This window comes from Antennarius striatus, chromosome 1 (assembly GCF_040054535.1).
Source record: "Antennarius striatus isolate MH-2024 chromosome 1, ASM4005453v1, whole genome shotgun sequence".
NCBI lineage: Eukaryota > Metazoa > Chordata > Actinopteri > Lophiiformes > Antennariidae > Antennarius > Antennarius striatus.
The window spans coordinates 29,546,624-29,559,174 of NC_090776.1; positions in this window are offsets into that span (position 1 = coordinate 29,546,624).

A 12,551-nucleotide genomic window follows, 5' to 3' on the forward strand; every position below is an offset into this window, starting at 1 on the left:
AGCTACTGTATGATACAAACACACCGACCACTTGAACCGCTGTATCTTTGGGCTAAGCAGATCAAGAAAAGCAGAGACACTTATCATACTATAATGCACATGTGTCAAACTCAAGGCCTGGGGGCCAAATGTGGCCTGCCACATCATTTTATGTGGCCCGCGAGATCATAAATGGTCAGATTGTCTAAAAATAAATAGGTCAAAAGTGTGCTTAGACCAAAACTACATGTTTCACAATGCAGTAACTAAGCCCATTTTGACATTGAAAAAAAGTTAAAAGTATTTATATATAGGATTTAAGAGAGCAATAAGCAAACTGTAATGTTTGTAATTTGAACAAGTACTAAATTTTGAGTTACTTAACATTAAGAAGTAGTTACATATATTTACATTACACTGAGTTACATTTTGTTACATATATAAGTTATATCTGATGAGGACAGCCGTGAAGCTGATGTGGTCCTCGGTGAAAATGAGTTGGACACCGCTGCTATAATGTGTTGATCAGTAGCATTTGCTCAGCTTACCTTCTCCATACCTAACACAAGTACACAATGATCTTCTTATTTAAATATTTTCAAGAAAGTTTATAAGTCTGTTTTTACAAAATTTTTATTATTATCTTAATCAGGGCCTTTCATGCTCTGTATTAAAATACAAAGACCAAGGCAGCCCAGATGCTCAGGAAGACCGTAATATAAATCATATTTTTTGTTATGTTATTCTTTCATTCAATCAACTCAATGCATGTCACACAGCATATTGGAAGTTGTTGGGTTAGAAAAATGATTGGTTAGCCTCACCGGCTGAGTGCCTGTCTCTGCCAGAGTGTTTTCTGTTTGACAATTAAAGTTAAATGCATCTCACTAATGTCATATAAATGCCACTCCAAACCCCTGCTACAGCTGTAATTGCCACATCATTTTAGACACAACCAATAATATACCACACTAGACTGGAGCACACATCTCTTTGCCTTGTTGGCTGCAGTTATTACAAAGTGGTAGAGGTTTTCTGATGGTAAACTGTGTATGTGATATGATCAAATACAAAAAAATTATATGGTAGTTGACTATAAGCTGTTTGAGTATTTTTAAAGAGGTCTTATATTGAAATACACATTTTTTTCCAGGTCTCTACGTGTACAAAGTGGTCCCTTTAACCCTGCCAAATCGTAGAATCTGGAAAACAAACATTCCTTGCATAAATAGATAAGAAAAGATTTTAAAATTATGCTCGTAAAAGCTCCCTTTTTTCACAGCCCTGGACCTGACGTCATATCCGTCGTAAATGTTTAAATTACCGTAAATAATAAGATAGTTTGTCGCTGTATCGCAGAATTCGTTATTCGCATGTGGTTCCTGGAATGCTTTAACCGCGGGTAAAGAGGGCACGCTCTTTATTATACATAGATATATCCACTATAAAATGAAGTTATGAAGTTAGCGATACAATGAAGTTATGGGAAAGAGTAGTGGAAGCTAGACTAAGGGCAGAAGTGAACATTTGTGAGCAGCAGTATGGTTTCATGCCAAAAAAGAGTACTACAGATGCAGTATTTGCTTTGAGGATGTTGATAGAGAAGTACAGAGAAGGCCAGAGGGAGCTGCATTGTGTTTCTGTAGATCTGGAGAAAGCTGATGAAAAACAGACTGTTTCACTGATCGACTTGATAACGTGTTGACATACTTGATTCATCTTTCAACAGAATGATTTGGGCTGTTGTAGATTTTTGTGGTTGTTTGTCCTTTTCTGCAGAACTGTGATGAACTGATAACTTGTCTGTGACTCTTCCTCCCACCCAAAGTCAAGATGACTGCACAGGATATATTGTGACAGAAAATGAATGAATGATTGAATGAATGACTGTGATTTGAATGACAGAGACACCAAAACCTTTTATGACGTTCAGTGGATGTAGACAAGAATTCACTACTAAATGCTACTCATAAATAGTGGAGGACTAAGGAAAATGTCAAATCATTTCTTCCACTTCAAGGAACTCTGCAGAATGTCCTATTTCAATGGAAGAAACTGACGAATAAAGTAAGAGAAAGATTTTTTCGGGACTTTGGACTATGTGTGTGAAATTTACTTGTGTAAATGTGAACAAACAATATTTGAGTGATATTAACAATGATTTTAATGAGATCTCTGTCTGTACATGCTACATGTCAAACGATATGTGTTCATTTAGAACTTCCCTGGGCATCAGTTTTAACTGCTTCCAAGTGCAAATGATGAAAAGTGTCCTCCTCTTACTCCCCCCAAAGGAACTCAAGCCATTGCCTGTCTATGGACTGTCAGTGTTTTTAAGTGGCCTCTCTTAGATGACAATAAAATAAAGTTTTCCTTTAACTTTGTTGCTAGGTTCTGTCTGTGTGTGTCTTTAAAATACTGTAAGTACCCCCCCCCCAAAAAAAAGCAAGCAAACAAAGAAAACCCTAAAAACCAATACTTACCTATTAGTATCTGCAATTGTTGACAATCAATTTGTTTTCAGAACTGATATTGTGAAAAATGTGAAATAAAGAGGACTTTGAGAAGTCAAGACAAGGGCAGATTTCCTCATTTGCCACCCCTCTGGTGTTTTCTGATTCCAGTTTTATTCAGGCAGCACAGTTATCTCCACCAACCAATTATTTGATTAGACGAAGGGAGGGTTTAAATGATTGAGACCACTTCATAAAAAAAGGGGTACAATATAAGATCCCTGCAATACTGCACACACACGCACGCACTCACACACACACACACACACACACACACACACACACACACACACACACACACACACACACACACACACACACACACACACACACACACACACACACACACACACACACACACACACACACACACAGTGCACCTATTTGCACAGCTTTTATAATTGACAACATGACATCAACCCTCATCAGGCACGTGTTTGTATATCTCTGTGTAGCTCCGTGGTTCACTGACGTTTGCCCCACCTCACGCCCAATGCCAGCTGGGACAGGCTCCACATAATTTCTTTAAACCGTGGTTTAAGTAAAACAGCTAGTTTTCTAGGACTTTCTGAAGAACTGCCATGCTGAGTTATTTTATTACCAAATAAAATAGTAGATTGCAGACTTCAGTTCTAAAATCTACCACACATGCCAGTTCTAATTTGAAATCCTTGCAACTCTAAATCCAACAAAATGTTTTAAATTGAATTCTTAGTGCATTTGCAGGCTGAATGGCGGCTTTGAGATCGAAAGGACACACTTCATTTTGCTCCAGTTACTACAGAGCTTGCATGCTGTCAATCGCTGATTTAACGTGGATGATGAATTTTCCTTGAATGCTGCCTGTATTTTAATATGCACAATTTGTCTCATTGGTTGGTTGAAATCATCACTGTCTTGTCTATAACAGGGTGACAAAACAGAGTTGGGTGGGTGGGGATGGTTAGGCACCCTGACAACATGCTTGTTCATAAAATGGCCACATAGAAAGACACACTTCATTTATATTTCATGTTTTTGGTGGTGGGAGGAAGCTGGAAAATTCAGAGTACAAACATAAACATTAGGAGGTAATCGAGGTGAATGGATGGATTAAAGACTCCTCTGCAGAAGAGGAGGGTTTTGATTTCTGTAAGTTTTTCTTACTTGAACATAAAGTCATAGTCTTGATGTCTCAATTTATCAGCAATCTTTATTTTGAAAGTGTAACCAGTTTCTAACTGATGCTACAGTAGGTAGAGCATCATCGTTCAAAGTCGCTGGCCAAGCTGTTATATTTGACAGGAAGAGATGTAGAGATGGAAAAAACTCATAACTTGCCTTAATAGTGCGAGACAGGATGCAAAAGCATTGGATCCAGACAATATTGATTTACAGTCATATTCACACAGACTGATTGATATCCATACTGTTGTTTCTACAGCTAAATTTACTGTTGCCATCAATATCGAGATGCTGTGATGTTTGGAGAACTCAGTCTAAGACACATCCAGTAGTCATTTTCCCATGTTACACTTTTGCTGTATAAACATTGGTTTTAACCAGATAAACCACAAATGGCTTTTTGCATTGAGCATTGAACCACTCACACACAGCTTTCAAATGTCCATGTCTTTTCTATGACTTCTTAAACGTTAGTCTAATTCCTTCCTGCTTAAAAGCTATGTCTTACAATAACATACCAAATCATCCCAAAAAATAAATTTTACGCTATATAATCTCAATTTAGCGGTTATATTTAGTTGAAATTGGAAATAATTCACACACACACTACATCATTAATACACAGGTTTAAAAGTGGGGTCTTGTTTACTTTAGTTCAGTCCAAACCTTTAGTTTAGACTAAACCTTTTGTGAACCTGATTTATATGACAATTAAAGCTTCTAATGCCAAATATCTTTCATCATTGTGTAGACCATATACTAACCATACAGCTTGTAGTACTGTTTGTGAGTATCCTTACTTGTATACTACATGAATTTAACAGTGTAGGGTTCTCTCAAACCAGACATGACAGTCAGAGTATTTGTCATGCCACTTTCAAAAACATCTGTTGATTTTTTCATTTGATATAAAATGAAGTTTAATGCATGCCACATTTCATGGGAAGCATCTCATGTTCATCATACAGCCTTGTGTTTATTGTTCCGATATTCTTCACTGAAATATTGCTGCCACCTTTTCAAGACTTGAAAAGACTTGAAACTGTCCACTTCTTGCTGTGTAGCAATAAGATAGCATCATCCATTGATTTCACATTAGTAAGTTAGTTGTTGGTAATGTGAATACACTGGACCAGTTAATCTGTCTGTTAATGTCATTTTCCTTAAAGTAAATTAGGTTAGATGACTTGCATGGGAAGTGCAAGACCACATTTTAGACTGTGACAGTGTGTATTTTTCATGAGATCAGCTGTTCTGGCTTGACTGACTGTAGTGAAAGTCAATGAGGCTTGTGAATTACAAAAAGGCACTGTACAGTGTCCTATTACCCCTCTGCCCAGCTGACTGCTCTTCACCTCCTCACACCTATATGGTACCATAATAAAGTGAAGTCTGGGTGAAATAACTTTCTGTTGGGGAAATGTCACATTTACAGGGCTCCACTGTGTTCACAGAGCAAAGGTTATGAAATGGACTGAAATGGAAGACTGGTCTCAGCACAGCACCACAAACAGAAGAAATGAAATGAATCTTAGAGGCAATCTGAGCAAAATAAACATTTTGTAGATGATATGAAAACCAAACGCTGGAGAATCAAAACAAATCTAAGAGACATAAAGTATATTAAAACACAATTCATGATTCAGTGTTTATGCTGCTGAGAATCGGATGCCTCGGAAGAACCTTCACAAGGACTTAACAATGACAAGAGAGACCCAGGGAGACTGAAGGTGCTTTCTGATGCAAGCAAAATGTGTTATGTTGGAGTCACTGTCAGAGTATAATTAAATGGGTATTTATGCAACCATGCACGCAATCAGTTCAAACTGATGCTAAGCTTGTCGACAGACAGAATCAGTAATCAGTCAACAACCAGGACCCTGGGGGACATGCTGTTCAAATGAAATCAGACGAAAAACAAAAGCCTCAAATAGAATCCACCAGCTTTACTATACTAACAGTTTTCAGCCTTTGTTTTCAATACTTTATGAAAATTGACAAGAATCAAAAGAAACAGTGTTCGTACAATTCCCTTGAAAGCTATATGGAGCATAAATAAGTTCAAGTGAATACATCCTGAATACAAGTTGGAGTAATTCATTTTAATGTAGGAGCATTCAGGCTAAGGTTAAGGCTAATCTTTTGATATCTAATAAAACTGAGTTTCATTTGTCATAAGTGATGTAAAGTTCAGGCTAATTTGTCTTTCAGAAAATTTTGAGTCATTAATTTTCATTAATTAGAGTTAGAGTTATGGAAATTGCTAGGTATATGGATGAATTTGTTTAGGCCTCAAACCTAGTTGCTATTATTGGTGATATTGAGGAAATACTTTTTTAAAAAAAAAAGTTTTTTGGGGTTTTAGTATTCATCCCAGGCAAAACAGCATGTTAATGAAATGCCAACAACTCAAAGTTGAAATACAGTACAAGGACAGCAAAGTTTCTTCAACAAAATCTGGCATTGCATTGCAATACACACTACAACATGCACTGACTGTAGATAATTGATCACGTCATCATATGCCTTTGCAGATTTTCTACTAGAATATGGAAGGATACTTTTGATTGGCATAACCTGAAGGCTAAGGTCTCAGCATCTTAATTCAGGTCAATATATTGTAATATGAGGAATCATTGTCTGTCTGCTTTCCTGGTTTCCTGTCTTCTGTCGGTCTATTAATGCTGCCATGATTAGTTGACTAGTCACGATTATGTCAATGATTAAAATTGTCGTCAACCAATTTAATAACCGATGCATTGTTTTTTCTTTTAAATCTTTCTTTTACTCTCGGAACTGTTGCTGCACCTTCACTATCGCTTCTGCCTTTCTGGCCTTGACAGAAAGGCAGAAGTGGGAAGTGGTAACCCAGATCACTGAAGTATACCAGACGAGCTCTGGTATCATGGCTACCTGATGAAAACAGGGTTTAAATATTGGAAGCATTTAAGGAAACAAAAGAGAAAAGTGTGAATTGCAATATCGGTAACGCAGAACTCTTGCCATCCGTGGCAGTACAACTGTGATGCACCTGTAAAGGAAACACATTGTGACTTATGACAAAAATGAAGACAGATCACCGTCTCTGTAAGCTAACCTGCTAGTCAGCAGCTAAAATTAGAGAGATAGTTAACTAGATAGATAGTTAACTAGTCAACCATATAGATGTAAATGTTAACATTAGCGATGACAATTTCATTCATTAGGTGCCCTTAGCATATGTATTTAATGTGTTTTCTGTATTGTTAGTAGTCATAATAATTCCATAGTTACAGGTGCTTATCTTTTTGTTTCTATGTTTGAGGCCAAAGAAAAAAAACCTAAAAAATAAACATGAAGTATTTAATTTTGTATTGTTTAGGCAAATGCATTTTCCTTATTTTACTCAGCTGTTTGCACTTCATGATCCACAGTAAACTAATGCTACAAGCACAATTTACTAAAGGCGTAATGACCTTTATGGCACATACTTACACACTTAAAGATTAAAACTAACAATGGTTATGTAAGGGCAGCTTCATTCTGGTGGAATAAGGTGTATATTTTACATTTAATTGACACATGGTCTGAATAAGTCGACTAATAATAAAAATAATCAGTGGTTCTCCTCGTGCCTTATTCTCAAAAAGGGAAATACATGATAATGCTGTCTTCCTGTGTGTTCAAAATGCATTCATAAATAATAATCAACTTTTTACAAAGGACGTGTAACCCAGTGACAATAAAGGGTTAAAAATAAAGAGATCTGATAAGCCAATCATTGCACATCATTGGTTAAGTCCCGCCTCCCAGTGGACATGATGGACAGATCAGTAACCTGTGTGACCAGATGAGAGGGACGAGACATGTCCGTGACAAGCAGGGCACAAATTGACGCAGCATTGAAAAAAACTTTAAAAACTTACTTTTGAAAGTTTTTCAATCAACCTGCAAGACATTTGAACCCTTCAGAAGACACCGTGAGTTGGGAAGTCCCTGTGATTTGCTACAATTTATCTCGGTAAGCTAGAAACATGCTTTAATGTGCTAATTGTGTGTGCGACGCTACGCAATATATTGTACCGAGTTTAATCTGTTAAAAAAACCAAACAGGTGAGGTCTTAAGGATAAAAGATTTATTACTCTGAATGGCCAATTTCTGTTTTGTTTTATGTATTTCAATTAGTGTTGTCAGGCGAATAAAAAATTAATCTAATTACAGGATTTGTAATTAATTGATCTAATTAATCACATTTTATTCTCATACCTGCTAAAGGCCCCCTAAATAAAGAATTTAAATTCTAGGACATTACAAAATTGTAGTGCATGACTAATCAATAGAATACACCAAGAAGAGAAGATTTGAAATCCACATTTTTATTGGTTAAATGTGCTTTATAAATGAAATTCAAAAGAAAAAAGGCCAAGCACATCATTAAACCAATTAGGCCAGGGGCATTTCTCAAAAATGCAATACAAATGCAGTTAAATAAATAAAATTCAGAAATAAAATAAGGCTGAGTCTCAAATAGGCACATAAGCAGACTGTCAATCAGAATGAATGCTAAAGCTGACTCAATACAGCAATTCAAAATAAATATTATAACATGCTGCCAAATACGGCAACATCAATAGCAAGATGCCAATAGTCTTTTCCTTTAAAAGGGTAAGATAACGTTCAACTCTGTGTTTAAATGATACGTTAGGCTGGAGCTGCTTTGGTGATATGAAAATTCTCTTTTACAAAAGGTACAAATAATAATAATAATAAAAAAAAAAAAGGATTAGATTTATATAGCACTTTTCTGGACACTCAAAGACGCTTTACATCAGATCCATTATTCATTCACTCCTCATTCATTCTTGGTGGTGGTAAGCTACGTGTGTAGCCACAGCTGCCCTGGGGCAGACTGACGGAGGCGTCTACAGCGCAGCTTGGCAGCGCAGAACTTGACTTGCCACTCATGATTAATTGCGTTAATTTTTATAGCGCATTAATTTGCAGCGTAATTAATTAATGTAATTAACGCGCTAAAGTGACAGCCTTAATTTTGTGTGTCTGTAATTTTTTCTGTTATTTACTATTTGCTTTGGTAAGAAGAAAGCGTTTAAAATTTATCTGGTCTTTGTACTTTCATGTATGGTTATTACAGTTACTCCCTCAGCTCCACGAACCTGGATTAGAGGTGTATTCACTAGGAGTGGGTTACAGAAGCATGGTGGACTGTTTATCTTATCTGTCAGTTACATCCAGGATACTGGTGACTGTATTGAGAAACAGTACTGGAGCTTAAGACTGAAAATTGTGCTCCTTATCTCTTTGTTCAAATAAATCTCAATTCTATTTTGAATCAACATCAATTATCACAATATAAATATACAGACATAAGCAGATGAGAAATGTATGAGCTATAGTTGCAGTGGAAGTGTCATAATAGTTGAAAACGTAGGCAGCAAGATCTGTTCATTATGGAGCTCATCAGAAAAGCTAAAGACTCCTACAATGTCAAGTAAGTTTCTGCATAAAGTGGACCTTAAAAACGTATAAATTCAAAAAGTTTTCAACTGTGGTAGTTCTAACGGGGCATGATTCATGGACAGGAAAGTACAAAAACATACAGCCAGACATAAACTTAAGAGGATGTACAGTATATAGAAGCAGATATTGTGAAAGAGGTGAATTATGTATTTTCTGTTTCTGTTTTCAAGTGTCGATAAAAAGTTTAATAGCAAAGAAACAGCTTCATGGAAACCATAAGAAAATGCCTGAAGTACTACATTCCTTACTAATAAGGTGGTAACAACGTCTTTGCACTGGAGGATCACTCATCAGTTACGCCCAGTTCCTCACTTGGTAGAAATTGCATTTACTTAATTCACATTGGTTTGGTAAAATAAACCCAGAAAAATTCAAATTTCAATTTCAAATTGCAAATTTTTGTTTTTCATACCCATTTATATGAAAATGGATTTTTCTTTGTAAGATCATGCCACCATATACTGTGTGATATGAAATCATTGTAATTGCAGTTTCACTACATGGGAAAAATCTGGAAAAAGTAAAGAGATTATCTTTCAAGCAAAAGGCAGATACTTTATTTTTGAGTTTATAATTTTTGAGGAGAACAATATATTCACATAGTTGTTATGAAAGGATGCTGTGAAAATAAGAGTGCAAGTTGATCTGAAACCTTCAGGATAACATTGACACATCAAACCTCAGTTTGCAAAACCCCCCAAAGCAAAATAAAACATTCCATTCTATTGAAAAGAATTGTGTTTAAAAATTTTGAATTTTGCATGGACATTATCCAAACCATAGCTACTCTGAAGTCAGTCGAGCTTGTTTTATATTCCCTAGTGCAATGCCCATTCTAAAAATAACTGTCTGGGATGGGCAATTTCTTTGTATTGTGGTATTGCTGGTTGGCACAGAAATCAACCTCAGTGATTTGTTTTGTTCAATTTCATCACACATTTTGTGGCAACTCATTTTGTCATACAACTTATACACCCCAATATGACACACCACCTGCCAGTCTCTCTAACTGAAACAAATCATAGAGAAAACATTTCAAATGACTATTTTGTTTAAGCGCCCTCCCTTCTGATGTGAATAAATGAGAAAAACTTTTGCATTCTGTCTTCTTCAAACTTAAATGTACAGTAATCTAGTCAGCAAGAGAAAAGAAACAAAAACCTTATACTTATTTCAATCAAAATTGTAAGAACAGTTACACTTTTCAGAACTTTAGCTAATGTCAAATTACAGTAATGATAGCAAGTTTGCTAGTCTTAAAAAATGCCTGGATGGTGAGACTACAGTCCTTGAGCCCTCTGTATAGTTGACTACTGTAGAACAGAAATTTTCATGGTTCTAGATATGTTCTAAATGTGGGTATAGATTTGCAGAACATTTTGAAAGGTAATGGCAGCTTATGATTAAGAATTTTGAACAGGCACACTTACAATAGCAGCAGCTAAAGAAAAGATTATTGTACCCCTGAACAAACTTCCCCTTGTCACTTCTTAAATCATGGCTAAGTGGCCACCGGTGCAGTTAGGTGTATATAAAGACCAGGGCATGTTTTTTTTTTTTTTTTGTCAAAGTAGTTGATGGACACCACCTTTCCAATTTACATTTTCGAAATGGGAGACAAAAAAGAATAAATCTTACTGCCTGGCAGGTGAAACAATAGGGACGCCTGAGTCTCATACAGTATTTGAATTATGAATGGGGGGATTTCATGACTTCATTACATCTAAATCCTATTATTATCACAAATTATATCTTACATATAATGATATTTTTGTTTTTGTTCAGAATATCCTGCTTTATATGGTGAAAAGGGCTCATTAGACTGCAAGACTAGAAAGTTCTGACACTGTGAAGAGCTATAAAGAGTGCATTGGATCAACATCAACTAAACACATTTCCACAGATAGCAAGACACCTCAAGTTCCCTGACAGGGTTGACATGGGTCCTCATGATAATAAGGATGGGGGCATATACTGTCAACAGACTGTTACATTGTCGGACAGTTTATTTCTCTTCCATTCTGCTGTCAACAGCAGCCATCTATATTTAATATTTTCATTCCTTTTCAGCCAGTCCTATTGCCTTAGTCATGAGTCATGCTGCAAAATGTTATGACAATGTCATGATTACCATCATGTAATGTAGGGATTTGACTAATGCTATAAACTATACATTAAAAGGTTATGTAACAGAAAATAGTCATTGTAAAGTACATTTATATCTATGATAATGAAAAAAAGTTAAAGCCTCCTTGTTACGATACCAAAAAAACATTCCAGTTACTGTTACTATTTAAAAAGTTTTATTACAATAGGTGATAGAGTCTTTAGTATGGCTTCGATGTTCCCTGAAAATTCTGTCTGAAACAACTGGATATATGAATAACTGTAGGTCACAGACCTACCAGCTCACATTGAGCAGCAGGTGAGGTGAACACCGGATAACTTACCAGTTTACATAGGCTACATAGAAAGAAATCGAGTATGTGTGTGTGTATATATATATATATATATATATATATATATATATATATATATATATATATATATAATCGAGTATATCCATAGGACAGACAGACCCATTCATGCTCTAAAAAGTCAATGGTCACTTTAGAGTGACTAATTTAAATAAATTGCATGTTTTGGGGGGTTGGGTGGAAGGCGGGGAAAACCCAAGATACAGGGAGACGATGCAAACTCCACAGGGAAAGGCTCCAAGTGAAATTGAACTAAGGACCTTCTTGCTGTGAGGCAACTGCCCTATGCATTGTACCACTGTACTGCCCAACCATAACCAATATTTGTTTAAAAGAATGCATCACACAGCAAGTTTTATGTGAAGTGGCCCTAGTAGTGACAAAACCAAAGAGAGGTGCTCTGCAGAGGTCTATAGTGACTTTCAGCTCATTGCTTTCATTTTCTGCCTCTGAACTATCACATTTAATAGTATCATTTTAGGTTTCACCAGGCTGTTGTTAATAATCCCTTTAAGATGGCTGGTGATTTTTACACAACACTTTTGTATTCATGTTCTAGGATGTGTGCAGGCATATAAATTGAATTCAGTTGTCAACCTGTATATACTGATCTTTTTTTAGATGATTTGGGTAGGCTGCTTAAATCTAGCATCAGTCGAAACAAATACACATATATCAATAATCCAGAGGATATGCTGGTAAATTTAAAAGAAAATCAAACATATACGGGCGCGACAAAACCAAAGAAATAAAAATGAAAAACAAGCAAGGAACAATTACTGGAGAGAATTTTCTGTTTTTGACTGGCTCTCTCATCTTGATTGAAGTTGTAGATCATCTGAAAATGATCCCTAGTGGCTGCCGACATTGTTTCTGATATAGTTTGGCTTCAGATTTATA